Here is a 17,449-nt window from a genome sequence, read left to right on the forward strand (position 1 = left end):
GGCCCAATCAACAGCAGAACCAATAAAGACGAACACAGAATATTACGTATGACAACAAATAGGATCTCTGTGGCAGACATTAGAGTTACTAGTCAAGCAATACAATCAAGACTTCTCAGAGCAGTGTCACAAAGGAAAAGATGAGCTGTCTGTTGAAGACCAACAGTTCGTCAAAATAGCATCAAAGTCTGCAATACTGAAGGATGGACACTACCACCTTAGACTTCCTTTTCGGAAGGTGAATGTGAAGCTGCCACAGAATTATAACATAGCAGAACAACGAGCCGTTACACTCATTAGGAAGTTCAGCAAGGACAAGGAGTTCTTTAAGGACTACAGATGTTTTATGAATGAGGTAATTTGGAAAGGTCATGCTGAAAAGGTACTAAAACACCAGCTGCTCAGGACGTAGACTTTTTACATTTTGTGTGGTGGCCTGATGGTGACTTAGGTCAGTGACTAGCAGAATACAGAATAACAGTTTCATCCCTCAGTGGTGCTAGCTTTGCAGTTAAAGAAACTGTTTAGTATAAAGAGAAGATTCTCTACACCTGGTCAAGGATCTGAGAGGTGTTTGCTCGGAAGGAGGTTTTAAACTGACAAAATTGGTCAGAAGCAGCTCATGTCTTTACCTGAAGTCGAGAAGGCCAAAGAAGTAAACAAACTTCGACAGAGAGAACTTACCTGTGGAAAAGGTGCACCAGGAGTCCAGTGAGATGTTGAGGCTGTCACACTTTCATTCAGAACAGTTATGATGGGTTAGGGTTACAGTTATGACCACACACTAGATGAGGTATACTGTCTTTTGTCTGCTCAGTGCATGATCCTTTAGGTTTCCTTGCACCTTTACTCCTGATGGCTAGAATAATACTCCAGGAGTTATGCATATCTAATTGTGGCTGGGATGAAGAAATACCAGATGTTTTTGCTAAGCAGTGGAGGAAATGGCTTGGAAATCTGAAGCAATTGACTGGTTTTCATGTGAAAAGATGCATTGAAACAAGAGGCTTTGGGAATGTGACATCTGCCCAGCTGCATTTCATCATTTTTGTGATGTCAGTGAGGCAGGGTATTGTGTTGTGACCTATTTACTATTAAGAGACACTACAGATGATCCTCATGTCGCATTCATTATGGGCAAAGCGAGAGTAGCCCCACTGAAACAAATGACCTTTCTTTGGCTCGAACTAGCAGCGACAGTTCTTGCAGCACGTGTAGATAAAATGTTGAGATCAGAGCTTCAGGTACAAAACATCTGTGTTGTGCTTCATCACCAACAAAACAAAAAGGGTCCATACATTTGTAGCAGAGTCGCAATTCCCAGAGGTTCGTCAAAACCTATTCAGTGGCGTTATGTGAACTCAAAGGTCAATCCAGCAGATTATGCATCATGTGGCATGACTACTGAATCTGACCTAGATTCCAAGAGATGGATTGAAGGCCCAGACTTCCTGTTGAAGGCAAATCGCTTCTGAGGACCTTGAGGTAAAGAAAGATATCATTGTCAATTGCATAGTAGTGAAGAAAAGACCCCTACAAATCAACTAATGGAACATTTCTCACAGTGGAGCAGTTTAAAAAGGGCAGTAGCTTGGATGAATTCAAGACTACAATACAGCAAGTAAGCAAAATAATTGTGTTAAACATACCCCTGTCCCAACTTTTTTTAAACATGTTGTTTGCTGCCATCAAATTCAAAATGGGCATGTATTTTTCCCAAAAATAATTCTCAGTTTCAACATGTCATATGTTGTCTTTGTACTATTTTCAATTAAATATAGGGATACATTATTTGCACATCATTGCATTCTTTTTATTTTTTTGGAAGGGGGTGGGTCCCACCTTTTTTGGAAACATGGTTGTTCACCATTACCAAAAAAACTGAAGTACGTATTATAATTTTTCCTGGCACTTAGATTATGTTGTGGGTGAGGAGTCACTGAACATAAAAATTATAAAATAGTGATATTAGCCTTTAAGCAAATATTTACAAAAGTACTCCTCAATAGATAAAAGAGAGCAGGTTAATCCAGTTAGGGTGTTTTTCTCCTGGTTGGCTTCTGTCATGCCAATAAAGAGCAGTTAATGTGATGACTATACTTAATGTGATGACTATGATAATTATGGCCTTAGTTACTGCTTTATAATGGTTACAAGTTAGCATTCTCAGAGACGTCATAAAGAAAATACAAACAACTGATTGACAAATGATTACATGTGACGTTGTTTCTTTTAATTAAGAGGTAAATATCTATGATGCTTTCCTTATGAGACGCATCTTTAGAATGTTTTGTCACACCTCTTTGTGTATTCTACTTCTCAGTGAGTTGTGGTGAAGGGTGGTTATTAAAGCATATTAATTCATCCTTAGTACTCTATTTTTGTCTTTCTTGTTCTCTCAGTTAGCCTTAAACTCTAATCTCTCAAAGACCCTGACTCCGTTGACAGCTTCAAGTCTCTCACTGAAAATTGATTTAAAAAGTCTCGATCAGACCTCTCTCCATTCACGCTGTTTGGCTCTGGTGAATTCTTTGTCACTTGTTTAAAAGCATTATGAAATGTAATGTATTTTTGGCCTGCCCAACAACAAAATAACTATGATGCGTTGCTATACAATTTTGTGATATCCCAGGTGGATCACTTGATAGATTATTGATGTTGATATATTGGTGCAAAATTTCAGCTCCAGTAAACCCCTGTATTTATCGGGCCATTTTGAACTTTAGAACAACTAGATTTTTCCAGTTAATAATAAAAGGTAATACTAAGGTTTCTTTCTCAGCACTGTCTCCATGAATAGGTTGAGCAATATGAGTCTGGGCACACCCTCAAAAGTAACTACTCTCTAAAACCAGTATTGTGATAACAAATAGCAAGTATAATTGAAATTCATGGAGAACATCCAGTGCAACATATGGTAGTAATAATTAGATTTGAGTTGGCCATCAATCTCAAGGAATTACATGTTGGAACATCCCAAGACATATTTAGGTTTCCCCATTGTGTTTCTTGGCATTCATTATTATTATTTTTCTGCCATTTTGGGTGAAAAATGAAAATTCCCATGAGAGAAAAAGGTACAGTGGGTCCAACATTTACATGGTAGTACAAGCCTAACAGCCACAACATCTGATAAAATGGCTTGCAATTATGCCTCATGGTTTTGTTGTGACAAGCCTATAAAGTAGCCAACTTAAGAAGCTCACCATGCCCACCCCATGTGACATAGTCTTCAAAATCGGTATTTAGATCAGTCTACACGGATATCCACATGAATGCCCGGACCCAGGGTTTCCCAGCAGAACATTGCCAAGAGCATCACACTCCCTCACTTGCTTATCGTCTTCCCACAGTGCATCCTGGTGCCATCACATTCCTCGGAGTAAGGGACCTTAGTTCAAAATTACCATAACAGTAAACGGGTCATGCGTACAGGGCCGTCCACATGATAAAATGGGACCTTTTCCACTGATCCAAGGTCTAATTCTGATGCTCACGTTCCCATTGTGGGCACCTTTGACAGAAGACAGGGATCATCATGGGCAATCTGACCGGTCTGCGACGACGTAGCCCCATACAGAGCAGGGTGGGATGCACTCTGTGTTGTGACACATTCCTCCAGTAACCATCATTTAAATTGTCTGTGACTTGTTGATCTTTGGCCAGTTTGCACTAGATGGGATAGCCTTTGTTGCCCTTACGCGTCAATGAGCCTTGGTCGTCCAACACCCTGTCACCGTTTGTCCCTCCTCGGACCACTGTCAGTAGGTACTCACCAATGCTGAACAGGAGCACCCCACAAGCCTTGCTCTGAAACAGAGATGCTCTGACCCAATCATCTAGCCATAACAATTTAGCCCTTGTCAAAGCAGTTACATACGAATGCAAGACGCTACTTGCTAAATTTAAGTCCTAGCCTTGGTTAAAGAAGAGTCATCCCAGCCATCCCTCTTCCTAGGGCACTAAATGTCCATTGTAAATGATCCTTTCAAGACAAATGGGCTACAGTGAGGGAAAAAAGTATTTGATCCCCTGCTGATTTTGTACGTTTGCCCACTGACAAAGAAATGATAATAGCATAATGTTTCCACCTCCATGTTTGACGGTGGGGATGGTGTTCTTGGGGTCATAGGCAGCATTCCTCCTCTTCCAAACACGGCAAGTTGAGTTGATGCCAAAGAGATTGATTTTGGTCTCATCTGACCACAACACTTTCACCCAGTTCTCCTCTGAATCATTCAGATGTTCATTGGCAGACGGGCCTGTACATGTGCTTTCTTGAGCAGGGAGACCTTGCAGGCGCTGCAGGATTTCAGTCCTTCACAGCATAGTGTGTTACTAATTGTTTTCTTGGTGACTATGGTCCCAGCTGCCTTGAGATCATTGACTAGATCCTCCCGTGTAGTTCTGGGCTGATTCCTCACCGTTCGCAATGTGAGATCTTGCATGGAGCCCCAGACCGAGGAAGATTGACAGTTCTTTTGTGTTTCTTCCATTTGCGAATAATCGCACCAACTGTTGTCACCTTCACATCAAGCTGCTTGGCAATGGTCTTGTAGCACATTCCAGCCTTGTGTAGGTCTACAATCTTGTCGCTGACATTCTTGGACAGCTCTTTGGTCTTGGCTTTCGTGGAGAGTTTGGAATCTGATTGATTGATTGCTTCTGTCTATAGGTGCTTTTATACAGGTAACAAGCTGAGATTAGGAGCACTCCCATTAAGTATGTGAAGATTTACATCTCTGGATATTATCTAATTCGACTGGTTAACAATTAATAGCCGACCCAGTAAGCTGCTGTCACAGTTAAGTCTTTCCATTAGATCTACGCGCAAAGCGGACCTCGCAATGTTACAGGGTAACGTGGGGCGAGACGCCCCTAAGGGGAAAGATGCCCCCCCGATGTAACTCACACATAAACCATAAAATGTCCCCATCCTGTATAAATGACACCTGGGAGACAGAAATCTTTCTGATTGAGAGGGTATCAAATACTTATTTAAATCACTAAATGATCAATTTATAACATTTCTGACAATGTTGTTATTCTGTCTCTCACTGTTCAAATACACTACCATTAAAACATAGCACTTGGTTTTGAGGTAAAGAAACTTGGCTTTTGTCTTAGAATATTCTTGTACTTGGTCCCAGTGTCACCCACATGCCTTCTGGCAAACTGTAGAAGAGATTTGATTGGCAAACTGTAGAAGAAATCTTGAGTTTTTCCTAGCCACTGAAATTCAACACTACTGTTGTTTGCTCCTTGGGGTTTAAGGCCGGGTGTCTCTGTAAAGCAGTTTTAAATCTGTATATGTCTATATTGTGCATGATTTTGGGGGTAATATTGGCTAGATCAAAACCCCTTAGGCAGTAAAAGATAAGGGGTTTCCACCATTCTCTTGTCTTTTCACTTGATGAAAAAGTAAGATATCGTCACCTATTTTAATAGTTATTCTATAAATGTCATTCACGAATGAAATAAAAAGGAACGTCTTTGTGCCATGAATTAGCTTTAGCTATGTAAAGTTCATATTCAGTCTCGCAATTAATTGCTCAATTCTTATTACTATTCCAAGTAGTTAGATACTAGTTCCTCGGAGGAAGCCTTTTTACTGGCTAATAAGCTGTAAAAACGGCCAGTGGCAAAAGCAAAACATTTCATAGATGCAATTTGTAGTGGAGATAAACTTAATAAGTAACGTTAATCAGTTCAACACAATGCTTAAGGGTGTTTAGCTAAATATTCAGACTGGGCGTGATATTAATGTGTGACAACATGATCTAATTTCGAGATGCTATACTGACACTGGGCAGATCATTTATCAATAACAAATTACAAAACAAATCCCTGGTATAGTGATTCATTGAAATCCTGCTAAACCTTATTCCAAACCTGACAACCTAAGCGTTTTAGTACTATTTTGAAGGTCCAATGCAGTGGGGATTGATTTGTGAAACAAGAGCAGCTGCTAACAAAAATGTCTGCCCATTCCACTGTCCTTGTCGCGTCCTGGCTATGTCCCTAGCCATCTCTGCGCTGGGCTCGGAGCATAGCCAGGACAGAACAGGAGGTAGCTCATCTAGCCACCTCTAATCCTTTTGGTCTCCCCAATTGGAGGCAGGTGTTTGCCTACAATTGGGGACCCTATTTAAGTGCTTTGATTTTGCCATGCTGGTGTGGTTCATTTTGGTTTTGCCTGAGTTTCAGTTGTTGTTTGAGCCTTTTTTGTTTTCATTAAACATGGATTATCCCCGTTATCTCGACTCTGCGCATGTGTCCTTCCACACTCCAGCTCGTGACAGAATGAAACACCGTAAAGGAATCCGCAGGCACACGAGTAAGACCCGCCATTGTCACAGGGACAACTCCCTGTGGTTGTGGGAGAAGCCAGAGATGCCAGAGGAGGAAGCCCGGCGTCTCTGCGCTTATTCCGGCTCCAGTATTCCTGGAGAGGCGATTGGGGGTCTGACTCCCTCTCCTCGGACGACGAGGAGGTGGTGTATAGGAGAGTGGAGGAAGACCCCCTAGAGGAGCAAATCTGGAGGTCGCCCCAATACTTTTTTGGGGGGGTGCTATGGGGCGTAGACCAGTGGGGAGAGGTCAAGCCCCTCAGCCGGCAGGAGGAGGATGTAGTCAATGGGCTCCTACAGGAGATGCAGAAGGCGGAGAGGACGGGTCCTAGGAGAGGAGGCCATAGGAGGAAGCAGCAGCCCGTGCCTCCTACCTGCCACGGGTTGGAAGGAACGAGTGGTATCCTGCTCCTCCGTCGGCTCCTGCTCCTCTGCTGGCTATCCCACCGGCTCCTGCTCCTCCGCCAGCTCCTGCTCCTCCGCCGGCTCCTGCTCCTACCCCGTCTCCTGCTCCTCCGCCGGCTCCTCTGTCTCCTGCTCCTCCGCAGGCTCCCCCGGCTCCTGCTCCTCCGCCGGCTCCTGCTCCTCCGCCGGCTCTCCCACCAGCTCCTGTTCCTTCGCCGGCTCCTGTCCCTCCGCCGGCACTCCCGCCGGTTCCTGCTCCTCCCCCGACTCCTGGCCCTCCGCCGGCTCTCCCGTCGGCTCCTGCTCCCTCCGCCGGCTCCTTTCCCTCCGCCGGCTCTCCTGTCCCGGCAGCTCCGCCTCCCCGGCCTGTACCGGCGGCTCCGGGTGCTGAGCCTCCGCCTGTCCGGGTGTTGTCGTCCCGGTCTTGCGGTCGGGAGCCCGTGCCTTTGGGGGGTACTGTCACGTCCTGGCTATGCCCCTAGCCATCTCTGCGCTGGGCTCGGGGCATAGCCAGGACAGGAGGTGGCTCATCTAGCCACCTCCAATCCTTTTGGTCTCCCCAATTGGAGGCAGGTGTTGGTCATTGCCTACAATTGGGGACCCTATTTAAGTCCTTTGATTTTGCCATGCTGGTGTGGTTCATTTTGGTTTTGCCTGAGTTTCAGTTAGCCCCATGTCACTGGTTGCTGCTTTTTGTTTTGCTTGAGCCTTTGTGTTTTCATTAAACATGGATTATCCCCGTTATCTCAACTCTGCGCCTGTGTCCTTCCACACTCCAGCTCGTGACAGTTCTCCTCAACCTCTGCCAAAACACCTGCTGTGCGGAGGATGGCTAATGCTGGATAACACTTGATCTGATTGAATCCAGGCCATAGTCACAGATGGACAGGGAGTCACAAAAATGAAATGAACTGAATGTGTCTTCTGAATGAAGGTTCTTTAAAGCTTTTAAATGCAATATATGGTTGGGGGAACCACACCACTTATACTCTTACACTCACAGATATTATATTATGATATTGTGAGAAGCACAAGTTACATACAGCTAAATTTTTACAGAGCTGTATTTTGTCCCTCCCTTTTTATTATCTTTTGTTCCTCCCAAAACATTTTGTTTTTGTCAGAACCTAACCAAACTGGCTTTTGGATACCACGTAAGTATCTCAGTCAAAAAAAAAGAAAAAAGTATTATCGTACATTGCTCTAACATGCAATTACCTGCCTATCCATTGTCCCACCCTTTTTTCCATTATGTTTATAATATTTTCTTTGGTTCCTCCCAAACTACTAACGTCACTTGAAAGACATCTAACAATTTCATAATGCCCCCAAAGTACTATAACTAGAAACTGGACATACATTGTCACAACAGTATATATGTGAACAGTTATACAGTACGTTTAAAATGGCTAACATGAATATATAGATAATTGCATATTAGAGTACATAGAAACTGGATATAGTGATTGTTTATTTTATTTATTAATCAAGTCTTTCCTCCTCAACTGATATTTGGAAATTACAGAAAGAGGTTGACAGTGTTTTCTATAGGTGAGTAATGATCTTAATAGGAAACATATCAGTGAAAAATCTTACATGTTAAAAACATCTGTCTCTGTCACCCTCACACTCAGTGTGTGTGTGTGATCAACTACACTGACTGTGACAGAATATGTGTATGTGTGCTGGCATGTTTTAGGAAGTAACAGTAATTGTAATATTATGGATGTGCATTACTTTTAAAGGATTATGCAGGCTTACATTACAGTTATATGTAAGATAATATTAAGTGTAGTTACTAATCCTGCTGTCATCTTAAGTTTACAATAACATAACATTGCCATGACCTGTGCTGACATAAATCATACACTTGCCAAAAGCTTCTAAGGATTTTGCTTTGAAGTGTAAAGTGACAAGATTTATGAGTTTACAATACTTGATTATAATCAATACTTGATTATTATTCATGAATACTCAATCCCTTTTTTATGAACACCTCTACCCTCACCTGTCACAGCATTATAGAGTGAATAGAGTCTGAAAAGATGAAATGCATACAAAGTAACATGACTGTAGTGGTGGAGAAAATGTATATGCAAAAGCTATTTCACTATGTACTTTCATTAAGCAAAAACTAATGTTTACAGCATTTTATATAATTCCAGTCTAATAACTTGTCAAGTTAATGACTTTGAGCAAGCTATGATTGTGGGTTCCAGGTGTGGTAGTCCAGTATCTGTGGATTTTACAGGGAATGGTGCGATAAACAATAAACACCAAGTCAGTTGCAGTTCTGTGGGGAAAAACACAGCCAAACTCACTCAAGCGAGTCAAAAAGTAAAATAACCCCTATTTACAACCAACTAGATAGTTGTAACTAATATAATACTAATACTAATATAATAAGTGGTCAGTGAAAATGCACTGCTGTTGATGTGACAAACTAGATAAGTATATAAAATGTCCTACAAGTCACACATTAAGTTGATTGGAGCGCACCTAAGTTCTTAAGATGTGTTAATCAAATTTGTTTTTCTTCCTATATATAGAACAACTGCTTCAACTGTCCAAAATGCAGGCACAGAAAGTAACAGCATTCTTTGTCATTATGGGTATGTAGTACACTGTATTTCATTCTATGTCAATGTTTTTTTTTCATTCTATGTCAAAGTTTTTTGTAATAAATGTTGTACTAAATGCTCACTTTAAACAAACTTCAATTGATCTCCAAATAAACACAGCCAAATTGGCAGAACGGGGATAAAATAGGTCTGGGTATTAAAATATGAAACCCAAAGCCAGTTCCACACCATTTTTTCATTGTAACCCTCAAACTAAGGACTTTTTAGACTTAGGACACCAGGTAGGTGCATTTAAGGATTAGGTAGAACACAAAACCAGCAGGCTCCGGGCCTCATAGGGTAAGAGCTAACCCTGAAATAGGCCATATCAATCTCGATAATGTAATTACACTAATAAGATTAGATTCTTCTTTGATATTGAACAAGTACAAGTACAGTACAACAACGAAATTAAGTTAGTAAGTAACCATAAGTGCAATTAGAAGAGGAAAGAAAATTTACAAGTATTAAGTATATGCATATTACAAGTGGAATGTATAGATGTCTAAAAGGCAAATGCAGAACAAATGGCAATGTTACAAGTGGGATGAATAGTTGTGCGGGTACAAATGGTCATTCTAAATGTCATGCTAAATGTGCAATCGAGGCGATTTGAATGAGTATGGGAGCATGTGCAACTGGAATGAAAAGATAGCAACAATGAGGTCCAAAATAAGGAATTATGTAAAAAGATTGACTGGTTCAATATACACTACAGTTCAATAATTTGGGGTCACTTAGAAATGTCCTTATTTTCAAAAGAAAGCACATTTCTTTCCATTAAATAACATAATATTGATCAGAAATACAGTGTAGACATTGTTTATGTTGTAAATCACTATTGTCGCTGGAAATGGCAGATTTTTTTTTGGAATAGCTACAAAGGTTTTGCAATTAAGTTAGCAGTATGGAGGACTAAATGTGCCATAATATGAAATAAATAAATATATAAATAATTAAATACTTAAATATATGAATAAATAAATAAATACACATTGCATTTGCATTGTGTACACTTATGCATCGTCCAAATAAAATAGACATTTCATTTGGATGGTGTGAAGGTGTGCGTCATCCAAATGCAATAGGGTGGAACCTCACCCAATTGATAGAGCTGTACACATCAGACTGTGTGTTTTATGCTTGGAACACTGTGATTGGACACTTGAGAAGCAACCATTAGGTGAGGCTGTCAATCATGTTGCACACAAACGAGTTTCAGTGCGCCCTTGTCGTTATAGATACAGAATTGGGTCGCTTTGAGAACTATTTACCCAGAGAATTTATGTTGATAGCATGTGGCCTGTTTTCAGTTAGGCTACTTTCATTGTGGCAAGTGCGTAAACAGGTGGAGGACTGGTAAAGTGGGTGTGTCTTGTTTGTGCCAGGCTGCCAGCACCGATCAATAGCTCAATAGTAGGCGTGAGTTATTAGAAGGTATGAAATGTACAGATTTCACCGTAGCAATGTTATTTAGTTGCCAATAGATAAAATAGATGCAAGGTGTTAAACATAGGGACCAGGGCCTGGCATGCTGGACAAAACAGATACAACTCAAGTAATGTTTTCCGCTTCCCTGTTATAATTGGATTTAACAATCATAACAAAACGTTACTCCCAACACCCATTCGAAAACTGAATAGGCCTGAATGTATCAGGCAGACTACGCATAGACATAAGCAATCTGACATGCCTAATCCAGAGCGGCCCTGATGAGATACTGAAATCGCTTTTTCCTTTCTATTCTCCATGAGTTGGGCTACTGGGATGTTGTGTTTGTTTCACCATTTATGCAGGGAACACAAGCATGCAGGGTTGCCAAAATAAGTGCACCATGCAACTTCGTTAACATCTATTGCCTGGTTGCTACTGTCGGTCAGTGGTCAATGTTGTCTCAATATCTTTCTCTAAATAAATAGAAACTATTCATTTGAATGGACTTAATACTGCAAATGTTTTTTTTTTTTTAAATACCAAAACTAGGCCAATTTAGAACATTTGTTTAGAAAAAGAGCATGATGAGCTTTGTGATTTTGGAAAACTGCTTTACACTTTTATTGAAAATGTAATATCAATCAAATTTATTATGGTATAATATAGAGTAGGATGTAATTGAACAGTATTTAATATATTTTCATATAAGTTTATGGCGCATACAAATTGTATATAAAACATCTAGAAGACCTGTTAACCAGTCAATATTTGCTAGATTCATCTGGGTTATAACAGGTTATTCAAGGAGTGGAGTGTCAAGTTTCCACTAACAGTGTTTTCAGCGTGCACGGACGTAATGGAATGGGAACACCTCAATCATACTGGACGTCACACTTTTTCATTTGGATTGCGCAGACAAGCAAACAATTACAAAATTTTATGATAATTACATTATTAAAAATATAAATAAATATATACACATTGCATTTGCATTGTGTATACTCGTGCATCATCAAAATAACCCAAACTTCATTTGAATGGTGTGAAGGTTTTGCGTAGTCCAAATGCAATCACAGTGTTCCAGGCATAAACTACTACAGTCCAATGAGGATATCTCTATCAAATGGGTTAGGTCCCGCCCCATTGCATTTGGACGTTGCACAACTTCACACCATCCAAATGAAATGTCTGTTTCATTTGGATGATGTGAAGCATAAGTTTACACAATGCAAATGCAATGTGTATTTATTTATTTATTTATTTATTTAAGTATTTATACATTTATTTATACATTTATTATATATAGAGATTAAAACAATTTGAAATGATGAACTATGGGCCTGAATAATCCAACAAAAATCAAAACATTTGAGCTTCAATAGTAGTAATTTACATTAACAATGTCTACACTGTATTTCTGATCAATTTGATGTTATTAAATTAACAGAAAAAGTGGATATTTCTAAGTGACCCCAATCTTTTGAGCACTAGTGTATACTGTATATTAACAGAGGGAAACATTTCAATAAAATGTTTATGAAATGTAAAATTTCATTTAAACTCCACACATTATCATTACAGACTTTAACACTGACAAAATGAAATCTGAGATCAAAAATGTTTTCCATATTTCATTATTTCATGTTTACTTGGTTGTCCCTCCATATCTGTGAATGACTGAGCTTTATGCTCTTAACAAATAGAAATTTTGTGTAAAGAGAAACATTGAGATAACAAAAATCAGGGAAATACTGCAATTCCTAATGGATTTGTATTAGGAAATTAAGTGTTTTGCAAAGATCATCAAATGGATAATGCCTATATATACAGCTCTGAAAAAAATGAAGAGGCCACTCATAATTTTTCTTAAATCAGCATCACTACATGTATGGCAGCCATTCCATTCCAGTGTCTGTTAAACTCTATCACAGGCACACCTCATTTTACTTAATGAGGTACTGATTAGGTGATAACTAAGGAAAAATCATTGCTGTGGTCATCACTATCTTCTTGCAATAGGACCAGCTGAATGGCAAAAACTGTACAAGTTGTACCTCAAAGGTAATTTGAACAAAAACAAGGTTCAGCATGATAAGAATAGTTCAATTCCGGCTTTACTGGCAGAGCGATACAGTGAGCGGCAGGTTGCTTCCATCCTGAAAATTTCAAAGATGGTGGTTCATAAGAACAAGGTCAAGCAACAGACATTGGGGACAACAAAGCTTCAGACTGGCAGAGGGCGAAAACGAATGTCCACTGATGCCCATCAACTCATTCGAATGTCACTCAACAACTGTAGGATCACATCAAAATGGCAAACAGCAGCTGGAGGACTACCAGATCAAGACCCTGTCATGGCAAGCCCAATCTCAAGACCTGAACCCCATTGAAAACCTCTGGAATTTGATCAAGAGGAAGACAAAAATCATCAAACAAAGCCAGTAGTTAATTTTTGTGCCAGTAGTTGCATATATTCACCCAACAGTAATGTGATAGACTGGTGAAGAGCATGCCAAGATGCATGAAAGCTGTGATAAAAAAATCAGGGTTATTCCACCAAATATTTGTTTCTGAACTCCTCCTAAGTCAAAACACTAGTATTTTGTTGTTGAAATATGAATATGAATTATTATATATATTTTTTTTCACCAGTTATTTTCTACAAATAAATACTCTAAGTGGCAATATTTTGGAATTTGTCAGTAGATTATAGAATAAAAGAAAACTGTTCATTTTACTCAAACAAATACCTATGAATAGTGAAACCAGAGAAACTGATAATTTTTCAGTGGTCTCTTAATTTTTTTCAGAGCTGTATATATATGTGTGTGTTTGTGTGTGTGTGTATACGGTGGATATAAAAAGTCTGCACACCCTTATTAAAATGCCAGGTTCTTGTGATATAAAAAAATTAGACAAAGATAAATAATGTCAGAAATGTTTCCACCTTTAATGTGACCTATAACGTGAACAATTCAATTGAAAAACAAACTGAAATCTTTAGGTGGTTAAACAAAATAAAAAATCACAATAAACTGGTCACATAAGTGTGCACACCCTTAAACTAATACTTTGTTGAAGAACCTTTTGATTTTATTACAGCACTCAGTCTATTTGGGTAGGAGTCTATTAGCATGGCACATCTTGACGTGACAATATTTGCCCACTCTTCTTTGCAAAAGCGCTCCAAATCTGTCAGATTGCGAGGACATATCCTGTGCACAGCCCTCTTCAGATGACCCCATAGAAATTCATTTGGATTCAGGTCTGGGCTCTGGATGGGCCATTCCAAAATGTCAATCTTTTTCTGGTGAAGCCATGCTTTTGTGGATTTGGATGTGTGCTTTGGGTGGTTGTCATGCTGAAAGGTAAACTTCCTCTTCAGCTTTCTAACGGACGCCTGAAGCTTTTGTGCCAAAACTGCCTGGTATTTGGAACTGTTCATAATTCCCTCCACCCTGACTAAGACCCCGGTTCCAGCTGAAGAAAAACAGCCCCAAAGCATGATGCTGGAACCACCATGCTTCACTGTGGGTATGGTGTTCTTTGGGTGATGTGTAGTGTTGTTTTTGCGCCAAACATACCTTTTGGAATTATGGCCAAAAAGTTCAACCTTGGTTTCATCAGACCATAACATTTTCCCACATGCTTTTGGGGGACTTGATGTTTGTTTTTGCAAACTTCAGCCGGGCTAGGATGTTTTTCTTTGTAAGAAAAGGCTTCCATCTTGCCACCCTACCCCATAGCCCATTCATATGAAGAATACGGGAGATTGTTGTCACATGTAGCACACAGCCAGTCAGAAATTCCTGCAGTTCCATTAATGTTGCAGTAGGCCTCTTGGAAGCCTCCCTGACCAGTTTTCTTCTCGTATTTTCATCAATATTGGAGGGATGTCCCGTTCTTGGTAATGTCTTTGTTGTGCCATATTTTCTCTACTCAATGCGGTATATCTAATGCTTTGGAAATTATTTTGTCAGGAAAATCCTACTAGAAAAGCTGAACTTTATTTGTGATTAATAAGAGTCACTTTAAATGATGGCAGATGTGTAATGACTTCTATTTAACAAAAGTTTGAATGTGATTGGTTAATTCTGAACACAGCCACATCCCCTGTTATAAGAGGGTGTGCACACTTATACAACCAGGTTATTGTAAGGTTTTTCATTAGAGGTCACATTAAAAGTGGAAAAAGTTCTGACCTGATTTATCTTTGTCTCTTTCTTTTATATCACAAAAACCTGGCATTTTAACAGGGATGTGTACACCTTTTATAACCACTGTGTGTGTATATGAAAATCATTTGATCAAATGTTCATTAACTTGATTATACTGCAACCTTTTTGAGGAGTACAGATAGATTTTCTATATTAAGGATACAATAATGATAGGTTAAGTGAGTTTCTTAAATTATTTTATACCAATTATATTTTCAAAACCAGCAACAGTGCATGCAGCAGCAACAATTCTGGCAACTGCACAAACCACAGATGGGTTTACAACCAAGGATGCGACAACATCCACAGAAGTTCCCACAACAACAACCACACCTACTTCAACAACAACCAAAGCTGCTTCCATAACAACAACAGAGGCTGCCTCAACTAAAATCAATCAAATAATCAAAAACTCAAATGTATTTATGAAGCCCTTTTTACAATGGCATTTGTCAAAACGTGCTTTTAAAAAAGACCCAGGCTTAAGACGGAAAACTCAAACAGTAGTGTTGGGAAGTACAGCTGGTCCCACAAAAACCACACCTCCTCCCACAACAAAAACAGAGGCTCCCACAACAACCACAGAGGCTTCCAAAACAACCATAGAGGCCACAACAACACTAAAAGCTGCAACCACAACAACCACAGCTACTCCCACAACAAAAACAGAGGCTCCCACAACAACCTTGTCTGGTGCCACAACAACCTTGTCTGGAACCACAACAAACTTGTTTGGTGCCACAACAACAACAGAGGCTGTCAAACCTGCTACAGCTCCTCCCACAAGAACCACAGCTCCTGCCACAACAACCACAGCTCCTCCCACAACAAACACAGCTCCTCCCACAACAAACACAGCTCCTCCCACAACAAACACAGCTCCTCCCACAACAAACACAGAGGTGGCCACAACAACCACAGAGGCGGCCACAACAACCTTGACTGTTCCAACAACAACAGCTGCCACCACAACAACCACAGAGGCCGCCACAACTACCACACCTGCAGCCACAACAACCACAGCTCCTCCAACATCAACCAAAGCAGCTGACACAACAACCACAGCTCCACCCACAACAACCAAAGCGGCTGCCACAACAACCACAGCTCCTCCCACAAAAACTACAGTTTCTGCAACATCAACCACTGAGGCGGCCACAACTGTCACAGAGGCGGCCATAACCGCCACACCTGCCACTGAGGATGCCACAACATCCAATACAGAGCCTGTCACAACAAGCACAAAGGCTGCTCCTCCCACAACAACCACAGAGGCTGCAAAAACAACCACAGAGGCTGCAACAACAACCACAGAGGCTGCAACAACAACCAAAGAGGCTGCAACAACAACCACAGAGGCTGCAACAACAACCACACCTGCCACCACAACAACCACAGCACCTCCCACAAAAACCACAGCACCTCCCACAACAACCACGGAGGCGGTCACAAAAACCACAGAGGCGGTCACAAAAACCACAGAGGCGGTCACAAAAACCACAGAGGCGGCAACAAAAACAGCAGAGGCGGCAACAAAAACCACAGAGGCGGCAACAAAAACCACAGAGGCGGCAACAAAAACCACAGAGGCGGCAACAAAAACCACAGAGGCGGCCACAACAACCACAGAGGCGGCCACAACAACCACAGAGGCGGCCACAACAACCACAGAGGCTGCCACAACCGCAACCACAGAGGCTGCCACAACCACAACCACAGAGGCTGCCACAACAACCTTGACTGTTCCAACAACAACAGCTGCCACCACAAAAACCATAGCTGCTTCCAAAACAACCACAGAGGACGCCACAACTACAACAGAGCCAGCGAAAACTACCACACCTGCCGCCACAACAACCACAGTTCCTCCAACATCAACCACTGATGCGGCCACAACAACCACAGATGCGGCCACAACAACCACAGAGGCGGCCACAACAACCACAGAGGCGGCCACAACAACGACAGAGGCGGCCACAACAACGACAGAGGCGGCCACAACAACCACCGAGGCGGCCACAACAACCACAGAGGCGGCCACAACAACCACAGAGGCGGCCACAACAACCACAGAGGCGGCCACAACAACCACAGAGGCGGCCACTACAACCACAGAGGCGGCCACTACAACCACAGAGGCGGCCACTACAACCACAGAGGCGGCCACTACAACCACAGAGGCGGCCACTACAACCACAGAGGCGGCCACTACAACCACAGAGGCGGCCACAACAACCTTGACTGTTCCAACAACAACAGCTGCCACAACAACAACCACAGAGGCCGCCACAACTACCACACCTGCCGCCACAACAACCACAGCTCCTCCAACATCAACCAAAGCGGCTGACACAACAATCACAGCTCCACAAACAACAACCAATGCGGCTGCCACAACAACCCCAGCTCCTCCCACAACAAC

General features: G+C 41.3%; 1 long non-coding RNA gene across 1 annotated transcript; it reads left to right on the forward strand.

Moving 5' to 3' along the window:
- Positions 1-8,140: 8,140 nt before the first annotated feature.
- On the forward strand, positions 8,141-15,869 carry LOC114839804. Its single transcript, XR_003782185.2, has 3 exons — positions 8,141-8,306; positions 9,305-9,367; positions 15,253-15,869. It is a non-coding gene; the product is annotated as an uncharacterized LOC114839804 (long non-coding RNA).
- Positions 15,870-17,449: the final 1,580 nt, after the last annotated feature.

Source organism: Esox lucius, chromosome 9, assembly GCF_011004845.1.
Source record: "Esox lucius isolate fEsoLuc1 chromosome 9, fEsoLuc1.pri, whole genome shotgun sequence".
Classification (NCBI taxonomy): Eukaryota; Metazoa; Chordata; class Actinopteri; order Esociformes; family Esocidae; genus Esox; species Esox lucius.